Genomic DNA, 20,737 nt, shown 5'->3' with positions numbered 1-20,737 from the left:
CCTTTGTTCAACAATGATTTATTGAATACTTTCCATGTGGCAGGCTCAGGGGTTACAATGGAAAACCAAGTCTGATTCCTGTGGTGCTTACATGGGTGGGAGAGGGGACAGATAAGAAACAAATAAGTATATTCTACATCTGCTGGTGATTGAGGGTTGTGAAACAGAGCAAGGACAATGGAACGAGATCAGGCTTGTTTTGTAATTTCGTATGCTGTAATCAGGGAAGGTGTCTCTGATGAGGTGACCTATGAGCAGTATTGAGATACAAGGGAGCATGGCATGGAGGTAATCAGGTGGCGCAGAACCAGTGGAGGGAGCAGGGTTGGTTCAAGTAGGACTTCCCAGGCTCTACTAACGAAATTGTTGGGAGGAAGTTGTGTATGAATGTGAGGTCCACTCTTTTTTTTTTTTTTTTCTGTTTCCCTTTCTTTATGTAGAGGCATAAAAGCAGAGTATGGAACCCAAAGAAGGCTTCCTTGAAATTTTCTACTTTGCAATTTAGATCAGGTTAGAAGTTAGGACTGGAGAAGTAGAAATAGCCAGATGGTGATGAAAAAGAATTATGCCTAAAGTCTCATATTCCCGATCTTTATCATGATTCTCAATGTACAACTTGGAATTGATGAAACTCAGTCATGTGAGCTGATACTTTCTTGAGTGCCTAAATCAAATAAGACAGTTATTAATAGTAAGCAAGTTCTCAGATTTTTTTGGTTCTAAGGTTTTAACCGAGTGAAAGTGTTAATAATAACGACAATAACCACATAAATAACTTGCATTTGAATAGTGAGTTATAATTCTCAATGCCTTTTTCTTAGCATTATCATTTATTACTCACAAAAACCAATGGGGTAGGCAGCAAACATATTAGCAATATCATTTTATACATGATAAGTTTAAATTCTCAAAAGTAAAAGTTAGGTGATTTGTCCAAAGCCATATTTGTAAAAGTAGATGGAGCCAGGACTGCAACACAGACTTTATTCTTCATTCAGTACATCCATGTATGTTCTCCATGTTATTTTAAAGTGATGTCTCTATTTGGAAACTGTAAACTAAGGGAAAACTGTCCAGTCTAGAAGTACATGTTTCCTTTGCCAACATCAAGCACCATTCCACTGCCACGCTGCAGTGACAATCCATTCTGCTTTCAGGTTGAGTGTTCTGCTCATTGTAAAAAACTTCTTTGTGATCTGAAAGGTGAGACAGCAGTTGAGGGTTCTTATTCTCACTCTGCTCCCAACTGTCTTCTGATCATCTTTAAATTCTCATTTCCCATAGTGGAAGACTAGGGGAGAGGTGGGAATGGTTAATGGGTACCAAAAAAACTTGGAAAGAATGAATAAGACCTACTAGTTGATAAAACAACAGGGTGATTATAGTCAATAATAAACTTATTGTACATTTTAAAATAACTTAAAAAGTGTACCTGGAATGTTTGTAACTCAAAGGACAAATGCTTGAGGAGATGAATACCCCATCTCCAAGATTTGCTTATTTCACATTTGCATGCCTGTGTCAAAACATCTCATGTATCCTATAAACATATACACCTGCTATGTGCCCAAAAAATTAAAAATAAAAAACTAAGTAAATTCCCATTTCTCTTTCTTTCTGAGCACCTATGTAGTCTACATGAAAGTAGACCTCTTATCAGCCCCTTTTTATCTCCTATCTCAACCCAGGAAATAATAAAACATTATTTCTAACACATTGGTCTCAATTTAGACCAATCTCAAATTTTACTTACCCTTTAAAAAATTGTTTGATTCTAACCTTTCTTCAAGTTACTTTCCAGACCCTCTAATTTTCACACCCAACCTTCTTTTTAAAATTATATTTCCTATCTTCTTTCTTCTACATCCTGTTCTTGCTTTAATCATTTCACTAAATGTTGTCATTTTTGCCAATCAAATTGTCTTCTTTCTTGCCATCCTCAGAGACTGCCAAAGCTTTCAGCCCTCCTTATCTTTTGCACTGAACTCAGCCTATCCCTAGTGCTCCTATTACCAGTTTTCTTTCCAGTCTAATCTTTCCTCACGTTGTTGCAGAATGTTCTTTCCAGCCCAGACTGATTCTGACAGTCTCCAATGCAAAGCAGTCTCTGTTGACTTCCATGACCTGCAATATGTAATACAAATTCCTTAGCTTGGCACACAAGACCCATCACAAGCTGGTCCAAACCTCCTTTTTGCACTTTATTTCCTGCCTCAATCATTCTTTCTCCTTTCATAGCTCCATGCAGGTGCAAATGCTATTTATTCTGCCTGGTAAATGCTCATTCATCCTCTAACACCCAGCTCAAGGGTCACCTTCTCCCATTCCCCTGTGTGATTCCAAACTATGTTGATTATACCCTTTCAACAGTTCTTGCCATATGGCAATACTGTTTTTCCACTTATGTGTCCGTCTCCCAAACTTTGCTGTGTTTTGCTCACTGCTTGGCACATAGTAGGTTCTTTATAAACTTTTCAGTAAGTATTGATATGAATAAAGAAATTCATGAATGAAGTAAGGGAAGCAGGTAACTTTATAACATAAATATCAACACTTATGTCCTTTTATTCACCACAAGGGAATAAAAGTTCAACATTACAATAAATAACTTACATGAAAGTGTGTGTGTGTGTGTGTGTGTATACACACATTAGCCCCAGTAACTATTCCCTAAGTGTATTTCAACTACTGAAGTTTTAACAGCTGTCATATATGTAAATATTGCAATAAATTTGAGGTTGCAGTTTTATGGCATTGAAGTGAAAATGAAAAATTCCAGTGAAACACTATACTGCAGCAGTATCATAGAGGCTAAACATTATAGAGCACTATCACAAGACATAAAACCATGTGAAGTAGTGAACCTTTTTTAACTTCTGATAAAAATGCACTGTTAAGGGAGTAATAACATAGATTTTATAAGATATAAGATACAAAAAGATAGATATAAGATATAAATAAGATATAAAATGATAGTAGCATATCACAAAAAAGTAGATAAAATTGGATCAAGAAAACTAAATATTCAATAATATGTAAAAATTATTTCTCTTTATTCTTTTATCTTTTCAAATGTATCTGTAACATACATGTATTATTTTAATAATGGGAAAGACAAGTAAAAAAGGGTGTGCTTACATAACTATAAGCTCTTTAAGTCAAAGAAACAGTTTAACCAGTGGCTAAATAAAATTTTTAGCTACTTAGATATTTTAATGTTATCATTAACAAATCTAATGTTTTTATATTTCTTTTAAAACAAGATTGTTTTCTTCTAATTTTAAGAATAACTTATTTGTTGTGGTGAATATCTAAAGGACAAAAAATTTAAATTACTCATAATTACACTAGCTACAGCAAGTGGAATTATGGCTTATTGACTAATTATGTCAATATATCTTCCTTATTCAGCCATTTAGCATATACATTTCTGTGTCCTTCTTTTATTTTAACCTATTAGTCTGTCTGAATTTCTGATTATTTCCTTAGGAAAGTTAGTCTTTGTATGGAGATGATTCCCAAATTTACATCTCCGGTCCTGACCTTTCCACTGAGTTCCAAACATAAGCTCACATATAAAACTTCTTCCTTAATGGCTTCAGGCATTTCAAAATCTAGGAGGCATCTCAAAGTCAATGGGGCCACAGCAACAACTGATTCCCCTGTCACATTTCCCTGTTGAAATTCTCCCTCCCAAATGTTCCCATGTCATAAAAGAACCCCCAACATGGGTAGGCCCATTTGCTTAGGTCAATAATCCATGGGTCATTCTTAATTTCTCTCATTGCAGCTTCCTCCTTCCAAGAGCTATCAGCACCCCATTCAAAATGTGCCCTTCAAAGCTTTTTATCTCTCCTGGTGCCTGCCACACTCTAGTGTAGTCTTCATCATCTCGTCTCTAGACTGCTTCAGTAATCTTCTCATTAGCTTTCCTACTTGAAATTCTGCCGCCCTATGAAGCCTGTTCAAGAGTACACTGCAATATGAATTGTTTTGACTTGTAATATGACTTGAAAATGTCAATCATCACACTGAGACTGAGAGCTAAGTTTTTAGATGTGCCATCTAAGGCCCATGCCTACCCCTTGCGCTCTTCCCATCAGTACTTTGCTGGTAAATGTTAAAAAGTGGGAGGAATAAAAGTCCTGGTTTGTAGCATTTGCTGATTACTCTGGTGTACATACTCCTCTGGTATAAATCCTTACTGATTTCAAGCTACCAGCGTGATGTCACTGACCATGCAATTGAAAAGAGATGTTTGTAATCAGCTTTTAGAGGCAATATGAACAGGCCGCAGCACATCACTGGGACCCAGCACACTGGGTCTTTTTGTTCCCACTGCACACTCTTCTGCTTTAGAGCCTTTGCATCTCTTCCACCAGGACCACACATGGCTGGTTACATATTGTTATTCGATTATCAGCTGAGATATCACCTGTGGTAATTAATTTGATGAGTCAACTTGGGTAGGCTACAGTGCTCACTTGCTTGGTCAAATAAGAGCAAGACCAACTTGCTTGGTCTTCATTGCTGTGAAGACAAATTTTAGATGTGATTAGCATTTAAGTCAGTAGACTTTGAGTAAAGCATCTTATTCTCCATAATATGAGTGAGGCTCATCCAACAGTTGAAGACCTTAATAGAAAAGACTGAGGTCCCCGAAGAAGAAGAAATTCTACCTGCAGACTGATTTTAGATGCAGTAGTGCAAGATCACTCATTCTTTGGGTTTCCAGCCTGCTGGTCTTCCCTGCAGATTTCAGACTTGCCTGCTCCCACAATCATGTGAGTCAATTTCTTTTATTTTTTTCTTTAAACGGAGTCTCGCTCTGTCGCCCAGGCTGGAGTGCAGTGGCGTGATCTCGGCTCAGTGCAAGCTCCGTCTCCTGGGTTCACGCCATTCTCCTGCCTCAGCCTCCAGAGTAGCTGGGACTACAGGCACCCACCACCAGAGTCAATTTCTTAAAATAAACCTTTCTCTGTCTTTGTTTCTCTCTCTCTACATGCACACATATGTAGGTACATAAATATGTAACTATCTATCTATGTATCTATCTGTCTGTCTATCTATCTAGAGAGATGTATACACACACTGTTAAAATGTATATACATCCTACTGGTTGTTTTTCTGGAGAACCCTCACTAATACCTCACCTCTTCAAAGACAGTGTCCCTGACAAACTCTGGTCACTCTTTAACATATTACTCCAATTTATTTTCTTCACTCTATGTGTCACTTTCTATAATATCTTACTTATTTGTTTATGTACATGGTTATTGTCTATTCTCTCCTGGCCCCACTAGAATGAAAGTACCATAAGAACAAATACCTGGCCTGCCTAGTTAATTGCTATATCTATCATCTCCTTTGTCTGTCATAAAGTGGTGCTTTTCAAAAGTTTGGTCAATGAGTAATACTAAGAAATGTAGTTGGGGGTCAAAGAATATATTTTTAAAAATGTAAGACTCTTGGTACTTTAAATGCTTTATAGAAAGCTTGTATCAATTAAAATGGTCATCAGTGTCAGTATTAGAGTGACTATCTCAATATTCTCTCATTTACATCCTGCATTACTATTTTGGACAAGTTCTGCTAATATAACCAACTACTCAGAAGTAATCCACTTCTCAAAAGAACATCTTCGGATTAGACAACCTGACATACACATGTGGCTCATAGCATGATACAAAACACTTCTTTACTTTCCTTCTAAATGACCAACTGTGCATACTGAGGCTATCTCAGACAGACATTAGAGAGTCATCCTCCCTTTCCCACTATCTCAGTTTTATTTTTTTCTCTCCATCCTAGTCCTGGGGTAAAGAGGGATCTCCAGTAGCATTGCAATCTTGCAAAATAGGAGGGAATCAAGAGAAACAGTTCCTCCAGACCCAGGCTCACAGCAAAACATTAACACAGCAATTAACCTGCTCTTATAACATGATACTTGTTCTCTGTCTCTTCCCTGTACTTGAAGAGTAGCTTGTTATTGTAGCTCTGTATTATATTTTTAATAACCAGTAAAGCAAGCCCCCCAGAATACCTCTTCAAGCATTTCTTTGATTTTTTATCTTTTATTCTTTCTATTATTCTCAGACTATGGTCTCAGAAGGGAGGTTGGGTGAGCAAACCCCTCTAGTATAGGGTTGGGCTGGCGGGTGGAATGGAGGATGTGTGAAATCCCGTTGTACCTCCCCTTGTCCCCACTAATCCAGCAGACAAAGTGATATCTCATTTTAAGTTGGTAACATGTTTTATTATATTTATTAGTCACATATATTTTCCTCATCTGTGAACTCTTATTTACAAGCACTTGGACCTCTTTCTTATTGGCAAACTTACTGGTTGGCATGAGCTGTATTTAATGACATAACCCTTTGTCATTTTTCTGAAGATACTTTTCAAGTTTATTGCTGATCCCTTAATTTTGCTTATGAAAGGATTTAATGTATCACAGTTTGGGCTTTTTATGTTGATTTTTTTCTTCTTTAGTGATTACTTCTTTTTTTTTCTGAAATCTGGAATTATATTATTATTTATATAAATTATGTATCATTTTATTTTTTGACATTAATTTTTAATTTATCTGAAATGTGTTTGGTTATAATCTTTGAACATAGTTTATTTAATCCACTGTTACAGCAGCATTCATTATATATCTTTGTAATTTATTTGATTTTTCAATTGTATTTTTATTTAATGATTTTATTTGGTTTATTGGAGTTTTGTTTATTTGTTTGCTTATTGTTATTTGCAGTGGTACTGTTGTCATATAGAAAATACTTATGACAATTAGGATTTGTTTCTAGTTTTTTTTCCTATTTCTTGAATCTGCCTTTTGATTCTTGAATCTAAACCACTCTGCCTTGTTAATATGGCCCTGTATTACATTTTTAATAACCAATAGATCAAGCCCCCCAGGATACCTCTTCAAACATTTCTTTGATTTTTCATCTTTTATTCTTTTATTATAAGCATCTTTAACAGGTGCTAAGAACTCAAGAAAATCCCACTAGGAGTCCCACTGTCATACACTATATCTAGAACCTAATATGAGAAAAATATCTGCCTTTAAAATGTCAAGGCTCTTATCTAGCAGCACAAAAAGATTACTGACTCTTAATTAAAATAAAAAATTATGGTAAAGAGGTTAAATGAATAGGTGATAGGTGAAAACTATAGAGAAAATTTTGGATAAATACCTGATTTCTGGATCCAAGGCCATAATACCAATCTTCCCATCTCCCACCTTCACACAATTGAACATTCTGATTCTTACTGAGCACATATTCTTCATGATGAAAATAATTTTGTCTTCTTTCAACACTCAGTTGTATATGCTACACATTCAGGTCCCTGATGTAAATTTTTGACCTTCATCTACAACATAGTGTGCATGAAAAAATCATTTCAACTTTCATTTGAAGTGTGAAGGAAGCATTATATATCTTATAATACAGGAGGGAGATTACCAAAGGAAAGAGGAAAACGATCAAATTAAGCAAATCTCATAACTCTCTTCTTTAAACAGAGGGGTAAACCAAAGCTAAAAGCATTCCAATGCATGACTCAATTCTCCTCCTGATCCTGTACAGTTAAGGATTGTGTGTTCACAGAAGGCTCGCTTCACTAAGGAAACCACAGTGAATCTATTACGCAGGAGCTCTTATTTCAGGATGTTGCTGCAAGAATTCCTTAGGGTTTTTCCTGTAACCTTGAGCAACCTCTTTAGACATCATTCACCAGTCACACACAACTATATATAATCATACATTACAAGGCAAAAAAAAAAAATTTCCCTTACTTTCAATTAGATTGGAAAGCCATATTTTTCTCAAAAACATTTTTAGTTCTTTCCCCCAAAGTTTATAATTACTTCTTTTATTTATGATTGTATGGAACAACTACAATTCTTAAATTAAGAGCATTTTTCAGTGAACTCTAACCTTTCTATTGCAGTGCAAGCATAAATACTCAATTGTTGTTTGATTATTTATCAAGGGCTGGGCTGTGGGCTTAAAGTTTCCCATTGCATTTTTTAATTTACTAGATGTTTTGGAAATATAAGAACAAAGGATAGCTAGAACTCCAGAAAAATGTGGTATCTGATGAAAATATGAGAGTTTGAAATCTTACTATTTCCCCAAATTAATTTGCTTATAACCAATTTCCTTCTCACTTAGAAAAAAAATATTTCCTGGCCCCTAACTAAAGAGTCAAATATTAGAAAATGCTTCACAGGAGCATAAATACTGGAATTCCTCAGAAAAACAAAATTCTTCTTTAAGTGGGATTAGAACTCTGTTAATACATTGGATAATGACAAGTCTTTTTTTTTTTCTTTACTCTTGCAATAGTGCAATGATTGCATCTCTTTCAATCTAAGAAATAATTGCACCACTGTTGTTTTATCATGATATAATACCTGTGTTTGCCTGTCAAATACAGTATATTGAGTTGAGAACTAAGTTTGAGAAAAGTAGTATATAATATAGCTAACGTCCCCTTCAAGTCCTAGAATAAAAACTTTAGACCTTCTTAGAAATAATTGTTAACAGTAAGGAATTCTGACATTACCACACATTTTTTTACAAACAATAAATGTGTAAAAAGTAATGTTTCATTTTTGAAAATAATAAATAATAAATGTGTATGTACAGATAACAGCAGGAAAAATCTGTATGTACACATTTATTATTTGTAAAAAAATGTATATACATATTTATTATTTGTAAAAACTAAGAGCATCATGAACCTCATAGTGTCTAGTAAATATATAAATTGTTTTTAAAGCCTCTATTAGTGATACAGGATCAAATCAAGATTATTAAAAGTGAAAATGAATTTGGTACAATGAAATTACTTCTTGGAGGCAGCATGTTACGAAACTCTTATCATGCTCTGTAGTTTAACTGGAAGAGTTTCTACAGTTTAGGATAGAACTGGAAAGACTTCACATAATAATTGATGAAGACATCTGAATAGCTGGTATTAAGGATACATTCACACTTTACTTCTTTCATTGCCAGAACTTTTAGGCCATCCATAGAAGCAGTAAATTTTACCTAAGGTATTTAGACAATAGAAATATTCAGGAAAAATAAAGATGCACATTCTGGAAAAAAAAAAAACAGTTCAAATCATGTTTAAAACAATTGTGTTTACGCACAAGGAAAGAAAAAATAAAATTTAAAGCATGAGATAATTAAGTGACTTTTGTGGACTCTTACACATTACCTGTAACAAAGGGGAATAAAGTCATTGAGGCATTTTTTTAATGAATAAACATATTCTTATAAAACATGAAAAATTTCTGAAAACCAATAACAAAGGTATCTGGTATGTGCGACATCAACATTCATTTGACACATTTTTTATTACAAATTTAATATATACTAGATTATACTCAAAAACTTCCAAAGTTTCCATTGTCTCCTAGAGTCATGATTCTCAATTCTAGCCTAGAAAGCTTTTTTTAAATGCTTTTGTCTGAGTCTCTTTCTTGGATAATTCAATCAGTATCTCTGAAGGTGGAGCCCAGGTATTGGTGTTTTGATAAGAGTTCCCCAGGTAAATCTAATGTCCAGCAAATGTTGGGAAAAAATACTAAATGTCTCAATCTGGCATTCAAGGATTAGCTCTTCAAGCCTTGGCTCCCATTATTTTCCTATCTGAGTGTATATTTCACTCTGTATGATTTAATAACTACATTTGCCTTGCATTTTCCAATCTCTAGACACATCTTTGCTAATGCTTTTCCTTCTGTGGACTTCTCATCCCTCATACCAAAGTTTAACCACTTGTTAAGACCTTTACAAGACACTAACAGCTATTGAGTGTTCAGTCTTCCCATTCTATAGAAGTATTTACATCCCATACTGTATTTCACAGCCAAGTGGAGAAAGTGAGTAAGCTAAAGGCAAGAATAAAACGGGGCTGTGATAACAAGGGTAGAGGGTGCTGTGAGAAAGCACATAGTAAGAGCACCTGACTCAGACTTGGAAATCTAGGAAAGCTCCTAAGGAGCTGGGGCCTGAGGGATGAGTGAAAGTCAGGAGAGGAAAAGAGCATGTCTCAGAAGAAGAAAGAGCATGTGTGGTGGCTTAGAGTCAAGAGACAACATGCGTTATAGAGCAGGGAGTGCTCTCTATATATAAGGTGGGAAGTGGTTGTTGGCAAGTCTAGAGGGAAAAACAGAGGCCAGGTTATGCAGATAGGGTCAGTTTCTATTAAGAGCTTGGGTTTTAAATAAGGAACAACAGTGAGCTAGGGAAGAGTGTTAAGAAGAGGGTTAGCACAATAACAAGCAGTTTAGAAAGATCACGTTTGCTGTGGCATAGAGGCAAAATTGATTTGGGTAGGAGCAAGGCTGGAGACAGGGAAACCAGTCAGAAGGTTTTTGCAATAATCAAGATGAAAGATTATGGTGGCATGAGCTAGGCAGTGCCAGTGGCTTGAGCTGTGACACTGTCCTGCACACAGCTGCAAATGCAGGATCGTTCTTTGTAGAGAACTCCCTAGAGAGCAGAAGAAAAAGTTTCCAGAGCCATCTGTATGGAAGTGGTGGCTTAAGCCATGGAGGTGGAAGCGCTTTCCAAAGCAAAAAAATTAGAAGAAGGCAAAGGACAGAATCTTAGGGAATGCTGACGTTTAAGGGAAGAGTCAAGAAGAGGCATGAAATAAAGAACAGGCAAGTACTGAAGGGAAGCAAGTTAATCATGTATTGACTAAGGCAAGATTTTTGGACTCCTCCTTGGCAAACTTGTCCACTGGTACCTAATCAGGCATCTAATCAGGTAGCACAGCCATCTCTTATTGCATTATATTGTGTATCTGTGAATTATTATTCACAAAACTGGAGTGTAGATTCATTTAATTTTGCATACCTTGTCTTAAACATGCAGAAGTCGGGTTCGGTGTAGCACATCTTGGTGTCACCCCTATACAATATTAGTAGAAAAAAAGAAACTGAAGACCAGAAATGTTAATTAAAATAATAAAAAAAGAAGGGAGGCAGAAGAAGATGATAGCAGGAAAAAATATAGTTTTAACAATTGATAGAGATGAGGAATAATAAACACAGTCCCTAGAATTTTATTAAGACGGCATCTGTAAAGAAAGAGGTTTCTCTGACTTTCCAGGCAGGACAGATTATATGCTCCCAGGCACTGTGTGATTCACCTTTGTAGCATGCTTCAAAATTGTTATAAAATACCTAATTATATAACTAGTTAAAGTGTGCTCCCAACTCGGGCTGGAATATAAGCATCTAGAGACCCAGGGCCAAATTTGTGTCTCCATCTACTAGAATAATATCTGACAGGTGGAACATGCTCATTAACTAGTTATTGAATAAATGGGGGAGGATAAAGAGATCTCACATAGAAAGCACTGAAAGAGAAAGTACAAGATGAAGGGAGGTGGGATTCAGAGAGATGAGAAGTATGGCCCAGAATGCAGGAGTCAACAACTGTTGTAACTTGAAAAAGCACTAATCATAGGTTGGCCATATGTCCTGGTTTGCTGGGGACGTCTCCAGTTGACACCTGTTCCCTTAGTGTAATTATTAAAAGTGCCCCCTTTCATTCTCAAAAGAGTCTCAGTTGTTGTGATGAATAAATATCTAGAACATTTAACTAGATATTTGAATGGGACATCAGATAAAGAAAAAAATATATATGTGTGTTTAAAAAATACAACTTTAGTCATATTTCATTTGGGGTGAAAGTTTATGGTGAGCAAAATAGTATAGAAATTAGCATACTATACCAATTTAATTATAAAATTTAAGGTGTATTAGAATTCACTGATCCCTCTTTATTTGACTAATGCTTAGTCAAATAATTTTTTAATTGTTTAATTTTAAGAACATAAACTTGGTCACAAGGTCCTGATTTTGTATTCTCAAACGCTGTTTTCACCATGACACAATGAAACGTTTTAGAGTATAACTCTGCTTTTGATAGAAGGCACTACCAGGCTGTTCTCCTACTTCAAACAGCTGCCTGTAAACCCCACTCTTGAACATCAATCACCTAAATTTGCAAAGCCCTGGGAATTCTTTGGATCAAAGCATCTTTTAACTGAACAACACTATTATTAATTTGAATGTGAATTTGAAAGTTTGCCTGGTGGGTGGAATTGAATTGCCCTGCTGATTTTATTAAGCTGATCAAACTTCACTATCTCGTAGCAATTCTTTTCTATCTACTGTTCAGGATAAACAGATTCTCAAACTAATCCCAGAAAATACTGAGTAATAACTTTTCATTTCAGTGTGGGCCATGACAGGCACAGGTGAGGAGAGTTAATCAGTTGCAGGCTGTTCTGCTGCTCAAAGCAACCAGAAATCCCTCTAGAATCTTGTTATTCCACAGCAGATGCCCCAGTTTGAGGAATAGTTGAAATTTTTTCCCTGCCCAGAGATGCTATAAATTTGTCTTATTCATTTTGTATCTACACTATCTGGTATATAGTAGTGGCTCATTATAAAATGTTCTGGCTTTTTTTTTTTTTCAGCTTATTTAGCAAGTTTTTGTTTTTGTTTTGTTTTTTGGACACAAGGGTCTTGCTCTGTTGCCCAGACTGGAGTGCAGTGGCACAATCATAGCTCACCGCAGCCTCAAACTACTGGGTTCAGGTGATCCTCTTTTCTCAGCCTCTTGAGTAGCTGGGACTACATGCACACATACCATACCCAGCTAATTAAAAAAAAATAATTGTAGGGAGGGCGTCTCGCTATGTTGACCAGGCTGGTCTTGAACTTCTAGCCTCAAACAATCCTTCTGCCTTGGCCTTCCAAAGTGCTGGGATTACAGGCTCGAGCCACTGCGCCTGGTGATTTAACAAGTTTTTTATACAATTTAGCAAAATTTATATAGTGTGGCAAACAGAGCACTTACGAATATTTGTTGAACTAATAAAATTGTTATCCACTGATTTCCCTGGAAAAGGATTTGAGAAGGCTCGTATGAAAGTCATTTATAGGTTTTTTTAAGAATTATTTGAGTTCATATTTTTGAAAATTATTGTTGGCCTCACAGTTTTTCATAACTATGAGACTTATTTTTATTATAATCATCATGCCAACACTTAGAGAATCAAAGTTACATAGTGAAGGAATAGTGTAGAGGTCATTGCATCCACATGAAATAGCTTCCATCCTCCTCAAAGTCCTTGGCTGGTCTTCAGCCTGATCTTACCTGGGCCCTTATTTACTAAGTAGGGTGCTTTCAACTACTGCAGATCAGGGTTAATTCATTTCTGTTCCTGGTTCTGTTACTTACTAATTGTGTGAATGCAGAGAAGCATTGTCTGCTGAGTCTCATTTTTTTCATCTGTAAAATGCTACCATTGTCTGCTCTTCCATGCTCCCATAAGACCTTACAGTTGCCTCTGTTATCTGAGCTGAGATTTATTGATTTCTCACTGTGTCAGATGCTTTTCTAAGCTTTTTATATCTAACTCATTGATCAAGACAAAAACTCTGTAAGTTTTTCCATTTCCTTCCCTTTTTCTCTCCCTCCCTATCTCTCTTATTCCCTCTTCCTTCCTCGCATAATAAGTGTATATATATGTATATATATTCTTCCTCCTATAACAAATATATATCCAAAGTTATACATCTGCTATGAAATAGAGCCAGAACTCAAGCAATATGGTGCCAAAAATTCAAACTCTAACCACTTATTTTATTTTTCGTTTTAATTAAATGAGTGCACATCTTTTCTCACCACTAAAATGAGTTTCTTAAGACCAAGGACTGTATTTTATTTTATTAATATTTTATCTGCCTTATACCCAATTGTTTAGTTGGTATGGGGCACATAGTAGGTATGCCACGAATATTTGCCAAATATGCAGCTGAATATTTGCCCTGCTATCTCAAAAGGATCACCTGTCACTCCTGTGATTAGGTTATGTTATGTGGCAAAGGTAAAGAGATTTTGTAGGTGAATTAAAGTCACTAATCAGTTGACTTTGAGATAGTCAAAAGAGAGGTTATGCTGGGTGAGACTGACCTAATCAGTTGAGCCCTTTAAAACAGACTCAGCCAGGCATGGTGGCTCATGCCTGTAATCCCAGTACTTTGGGAGGCCGAGGCAGGTGGATCACCTGAGATCAGGAGTTTGAGACCAGCCTGGCCAATGTGGCAAAACCCCGTCTCTAATAAAAATAGAAAAATTAGCTGGGCGTGGTACGGCATACCTGTAATCCCAGCTACTCAGGAGGCTGAGGCATGAGACTTGCTTGAACCTGGGAGGCGGAGGTTGCAGTGAGCCGAGATCACACCACTGTGCTCCAGGCAGGGCGATAGGGCCACTCCGTCTCAAAAATAATAATAATAAAATAAAAGAGACTCAAAGTAGCAGCCAGAGAAGCGCCTACTGGCCTTGAAGGAGCAAACTTCTGTGATGTGCAGAGGAATCACATGACAGGAAATGGCAAATGGTCTCCAGGAGCTGGGGACTTCAGTCATATGTCACCAGAAACTGAATTGTGCCAACATTCAGTGAGCTTGAAAGAGAGTCATGAGGCTTAGACAAAAATCATGTTCATGGCTAATACCTTGATTTTAGCCTGGTGACACCTTAAGCAGAGATCCAGCTAAACTCATGGCCAGACTCCTGCAGACCATCAGTCAATAAATGTATGTTGCTTTTAGCTGCTAAATTTGTCATAATTTGTTGTCAACAGTGGAAAACTAATCCAGAGCCACTCTAACATTAAAATTTGGGTTTTGTTGAATTTCTAGATTTGCGTGTTATAATGATTGGAAATATGAATTGACTTTGGAAGAGGGAAGTAAAAAGGCTGCCCTTCCATGGCATCCATCAGCATTGGTCTGTACAACTTTCCCATATTTTATTTTTTTCCGCTTTACTCCAGATCCCCACTGCTATTCCAGCCCCCCATGGGCACCCTCTTTCATGGTGTAATATATACCTTTGGCTATGTAATGATCCTCACACAATACAGTGTTATTGAGCAATTGTGTGTGTGTGTGTGTGTGTGCTCTTAATTCATATAAATGATATTGTGTAATACTTCTCTTTCTACTTCTAACTTTATTCTCTCAAGCTTATGATTTCAAAATGTAGCCACATTGGTACTATTCATTATTATCTAAAATTCATCAGCCACTTATCCATTTCCCTAGGTTTTGGACCTTTACCTAGCTTCCAACTGCCTTCTTCCACCAACATTACTGTGGTAAGTATCTTCAAACATGTCTGTGTATGCTGGAGAAATATGCTCAAAAGGGGTATTGACTGATCGTAGGTTATATGTTTACGTGGTTTTATTAGGTGCTGTCAGATTGCTTTCTGGAAGGCTAGCTTACATTTCAACCAGCAGTGCAGGAGAGTTCCTGTTTCCACATAATCTTTCTAAAACTCCGTGTTGCTTATTTTTTTTTTTTAGTTTATTCAATTCGATGGGTGTAAAATTTTACCTCATTAGCCATTTGAATTTCCCCTTCTGTAACATTCCAATTCATTTACTTTACCTATTCTCTTTCATTCTTTCTCTCCCTCAGTCTCTTCTTTTTTCTTCTCCCTCCCTCCCTTCCTTCCTTTCTCTCTCTCGCTTCCTTCCTCTTTTATTTTAATTTGCAGAAGTTTCTTATACATTCTGATATTGATCTCTTTTTACATGTATTATCATTATCTTTACCAAATCTGTCACCTATGTATTTAATCCTTAATTTTAATGTATCAATTATTTTCTTATGATTGAGACTCTGGGGGTACTTTTTGTAAAAGCCTTTCCCACCACAGAATCACAATTTTTCCTTTCACATTTAGTTTTTTATTTAATTTGAAATTTATTTTTGTATGCAATATGCAGAAGGCACCTAATCTTACTTTTCCCCCTATATGGAAATACTTTCCCTCAACACATTCAATTAGCAATCTATTTTTCCCCACTAATTTGTGGTATCATCTTTTATTATATATAAAGTACAATAAGCAGATTAATTTCTGGGCTATCCATTCTACTTTATGAGTCTGTTTGTTTCTGTGCTAGTGCCTCAGTGATTATTTTTTAAAATAATTGTTAAGTCTGAGTCCTATAAGAAGCAGACACAAAGATGGAGAGAGGGCTGGGAGCTAGGGGAGTCATCAGACCATCATGCCAGTCTGACCTCGGGTGGAGAGGCGATGGAAGGAAAGAAGAAAGGTTGCCAAAAGCCTCTTGGGCTGCCGTGCAGTTTTAAGGAGAGTTTGGTAAGGTTATTGGAGAGTCCTGGAGCCAAAGCTGCCTATTAGAAGCCTTTCATGTCCTCCAGTATTGGGCTTGCCCTACTATTCCCACCATGTTTAATGCTTGAGTAGGAGCAAGCCTATTCTCAGGCACAAATGCACCAACATGGTAAAGCATTTCAGAGTGCAGCACCTAGGGACTGACCCACTCACGCTTGCTGCATTAGAGATGAAGAGGGGCACCCCTTTGTTACCAATATGGTGAATCCACATGGGGATTCAAGAGTGAATCTTCTTTTCAAGACTTATTTAGTGATTCTTGGCTACTAAATTTCAGAGTTAAGTTTGTCAAATTCTTCAAAATATCCTGGTGAAATGTCTATTGGAATTGTATTGAATTTTTGGATTAATTTGGTAAGAATTTGTGTCTTTGAAGTGTTAAGCTTTGCCATTCACAAACGTATCATACAATTTTATTTTTTCAAGCATTGTTTTATTTAATTGAGGAGGCTTTAAAGATTGTCCCATAAAAGCCTTGTGCATTAATTGTGGTTAAATGTTATATAATTTAGAAGATTGATTGCTATTTCAAAGTCTATTCATCATTTATTGGTTTATGATTCCTCAACACATCATGCTATGCTTCTTTGGGTCTTATACATAGTGAACAATCTACTTTTCTTTTGTTTTGGTTCACACTTTGTCCTTATGATTTCCATCTCTACCATTTACATGGACATGTCTTCTCTTTGTTTAAGTGGCACTATTAATAATACCTTTTCCACTTCCAAGTGTTTATGAGTGTGTCAAATAAGCCAAAGTATATCAAGTACTTTGTAAATGGAAAAGTGCTAAATAGATTAGCATTTTCCCAGGGCCTAGCAGAAAGTGAGTGCTCAAGAAATGCTTGTGGACTGGAGATGGAATGCTATTAGCATATTATAATAACATATTTTCATTTTCCATCACCCAAACTCTCTACTTGTTGTCTTCAACTACACAATGGGCATAGCCATTTGAATTTATCAGACTCAATATCTCTTGTTTTCTGTAAATGAATAGTGCCCTCTTACTCTTTTGCCATAGTAACTTACAATTAGTAAGAGCTTCCATGTATATGAATGATAGCTGCCTCCTGGGATGCATCTCAGCTTTTTAATATTAAGGGTGAAAATAGTCTTTTTGCATAAGTTCAAATGTCTTGGATAGTGTCTTCAGATATAACTACAAATCTTATGAGGTTTACCATCAGCTACTTGTCACAGACTCAAAGATAGTGAAGCAGAAAACAAACAAGAGTGCCAAATATTTTGCAAATTATGACCTTGCGTTATCAAAAAAAATTTCTTGTAAGTGTAACATAGGGAATATGCTTGTTAAAAATTCATGGAGTACCATCATTTTAATAATTTTATTAATTTATTAATGTGGTTTCTAAATTAGTTTTCATATATCAATAAAATTATTTTAAAATATATATAGTAGTTAAAGGACAGCTTCCCACTGTAAGTCCTCATTCAGAAAATGACATTTTCTGTTTCCCTCTACTGCTAATTTGCCATAATATGCCTGTTTTTATCATTGACTTTGGATGTTTTTGTAGCTTGTGAAAATACTGAATTTTCAATTCCCCCTTAAACATTTCCCCATGATCCTTTTAGGCCATCTATTCGCCACTTTCCTTTAGCTCAGTAAAGACTCAAGAACAGTGTCTGCCTAATCCCCTGTCACCATATAAATAGGCAATAAAGAATTTACAGCAAGGTCAACTCTTAGGGGAAAAATATTTAAAAGATCATTAAAGTAATTATTCCCTGGAACCCAAGGTAATTGTTTTAAAATCAGATTTCTAGAGTTGCATGGCTATCAAATGAGCAAAAAGTTAAGAGAGTTAGGCACAAAGTGTGCCACTGGTACCACATTCAGCAGCCTTTCAAATGATGGTTTAGATTTCATGGTGAAATCATACAGATTAAATGGCATTCATCGTGTCATTGAGTTTTACTGTGGAGCTGAAGATACAGGTGTAAAGTTCTCTTCTGGTTCTGCTTAATGTGATTTGAGTCGTTGGTCAAGGCAACCTTCTTGATGGCTCGGTTTTCTGATTTATACTATGCTTGTCACTCACTTAAGGAAGTTTTAGGTGAGGCAGATGGAACTCAACCTGATTCATTCATTGGTGATGCACAATAACTGTATACTTCTCACCCAGGTTTATTTATTCAAACCTTCCAGACAGCTTCTTCTGGTGTTTGTCAGCCAAGACTTCTGTGTTATTATGGATGGCCCCATAGCAGCTCTCGCCATTGTAAATAAATCTCCATATTACAGACGGGAGGAGTCTGGCACAGAAAGAACACCAAACAGCAGCACTTTCAAGTATTATATATATTTTAACCAGGGTCAACACTTAGTGAATAAGGAATGTTTAATAAAACACTTAGGAAATACAGGCACATCTGTAAGTGCCAAATTATCAGAAATATCACTTATTGACATAACGTAAAATGTTAATACACAAACCCCCAGGATATGATAATTTATGTATTTATTTCTGAAAAGAAGCATGACTGAAGACTTACCTAATGTCAACTGATTAAACTACATCAGAAGGTGTATTCATTTTCTATTGCTCCTGTAACAAATTCCCACACAATTAGTGGCTTAATACAACATAAATTTACAGTCTCACAGTTTTGTAGATCAGAAGTCTGAGTAGTCTTGGCTGGTTTCTCTGCTCTAGGTCTCACAAGGTCAAAATCAAGGTGTCGCCAGCCTGGCCTCTTATCCGGAGGCTCTGGAGAAGCCTCTTTTAGACTTATTCAGGTTGTTGGCTGAATTTAGTTGCATGCAGTTGTGGAATTGAAGTCTTCATTTCCTTAGTGGTTGTGGCTGGGCGTCAGCAGGTTCTCAGCCTCTAGAGGCTGCCCCCATTCCCTGGTTCATAGCCTCCTTCATCTTCCAAGTCAGCCACTGCAGAAGTTCTTCTCACTCTTCAAACCTCCCTAACTTCCCCTTCTGCCTCATCTGTCCTGTCCCCAGCAGGAGGAAGTTCTCAGCTTTTAAGGACTTGTGTGATTAGGATTGTCTCTCTTCTTAATTACATCAGAAAGTCCATTTTGTTGTGTAACATAACATAGTCATAGGTTCCATGAATTAGGATGTGGGCATCTTTGGAGGACATCCTACCTACCTTCCACAGAAGGTAAATTACAAAGGAAAAAGTCGTTCCACTGGATTTGGTCTATGTGCATCCACCTTTGACAGGCCTGGTGATAGGCAACATACTTGGGGAGAAAATCCATTATGTGATGTGTCCAATGGAAGCCTTATCTGTGAACCACCTCCCAGTTGAAAGCAGAGTTCAGTAGCCACAGAGTCTGCTTACAAGACCAAACAGAAAATTAGTGGATTTTTCAGTTTTTAGCCTCTGTAATACATCAGTGTCATTATTCAAAAAGCAATATTCCAATCAATGGGCCACACTTATGTAAAATTATCTCCTAAAATAAATTTTCAATTGATAACTTTTAAAGTAAAACAAAAGGCAGCCATCCAGCGAGAATTATTAGCTTGCTTTATGACATTGGTGTAACCAGTGCTTCTCGGACTAGATTTCTTGTGCCTTGTGCCTCTTGGACTCAGAATTACTGAAAAGCTAATGAAAATTTCTATTACTTAAACTACCTTGGGGAGTAAAAATGAAGAATTCATTAGAAGGTAAATTCCCCAAGAACAAAGATGGAGGATTTTATTCACTGATGAATTTTAAGCTCCTAGCATAGTCCCTGACACAGCGTGAACATTTAAGTAACATTTGTTGAATGAATAAATGAACGAATGATGAATAAATGAAAGACATTCTATTATCAAGCACAGATTAAGCTAATCTGGACAATCTATCATTATTTTGATTTGTGTCCTTGTTCATAAACAAGCTGATGATGTAATGTAAAAATACGTATAAGGAGATATTTTTAATGGACATCTCTTATAGTTTTCTTAATGTTATAGATCTATTATTACAATATGACAACCTCTGTGACTATACTGTGAACAGACTTGTCTCATGGATTAATAAAAAAGTATTGAATGACACCCAAACACTAAATTATATGTGTTAATTCTGTTCATTATTTCAAACTTTCATATTTGTAAGACCATTTCCCATGATGGTTGCATGTAGCAAAATTTCTGTTTTAAAAATGAATAGAACATGAGAATAGCAAGTGATATGTTAAAATATTAATGTTGGTAAAGGCCATGAATGATTGTTTTTGTTTATAATCATAAATAAATATTATGAGCATTTTACTTTCATAGCCAGAATGCAATATCCTCCAGAAAGTAGCAAGGGACTGGTTTTTGCAGCTCCCCTGATACAATGACGGCCATTTCCTAATGGCCATTAAGGTGGAACGGAGGCAAAAGGAAGATTTCCAGAAGTCACAAAACTGGGATGCCACCTATAAAAATAAATAAATAAGGATTTGAGATGCCAATAAAATTCTTTTAATAACTTACATAGTCTT

The 20,737-nt window shown here is 36.3% G+C and overlaps 1 long non-coding RNA gene across 1 annotated transcript; it reads right to left on the bottom strand.

Moving 5' to 3' along the window:
• Window positions 1-809: 809 nt before the first annotated feature.
• On the bottom strand, window positions 810-19,537 carry LOC100939591 (uncharacterized). The gene is made up of 4 exons (XR_008525882.2): window positions 18,788-19,537; window positions 10,887-10,940; window positions 7,203-7,380; window positions 810-1,291 (listed from the first exon to the last, which is right to left on the bottom strand). It is a non-coding gene; the product is annotated as an uncharacterized LOC100939591 (long non-coding RNA).
• Window positions 19,538-20,737: the final 1,200 nt, after the last annotated feature.

Source organism: Pongo abelii, chromosome 5, assembly GCF_028885655.2.
Source record: "Pongo abelii isolate AG06213 chromosome 5, NHGRI_mPonAbe1-v2.0_pri, whole genome shotgun sequence".
NCBI lineage: Eukaryota > Metazoa > Chordata > Mammalia > Primates > Hominidae > Pongo > Pongo abelii.
The sequence above is the reverse complement of the archived record's forward strand: the minus strand, read 5'-3'. Positions and strand labels throughout refer to the sequence as shown.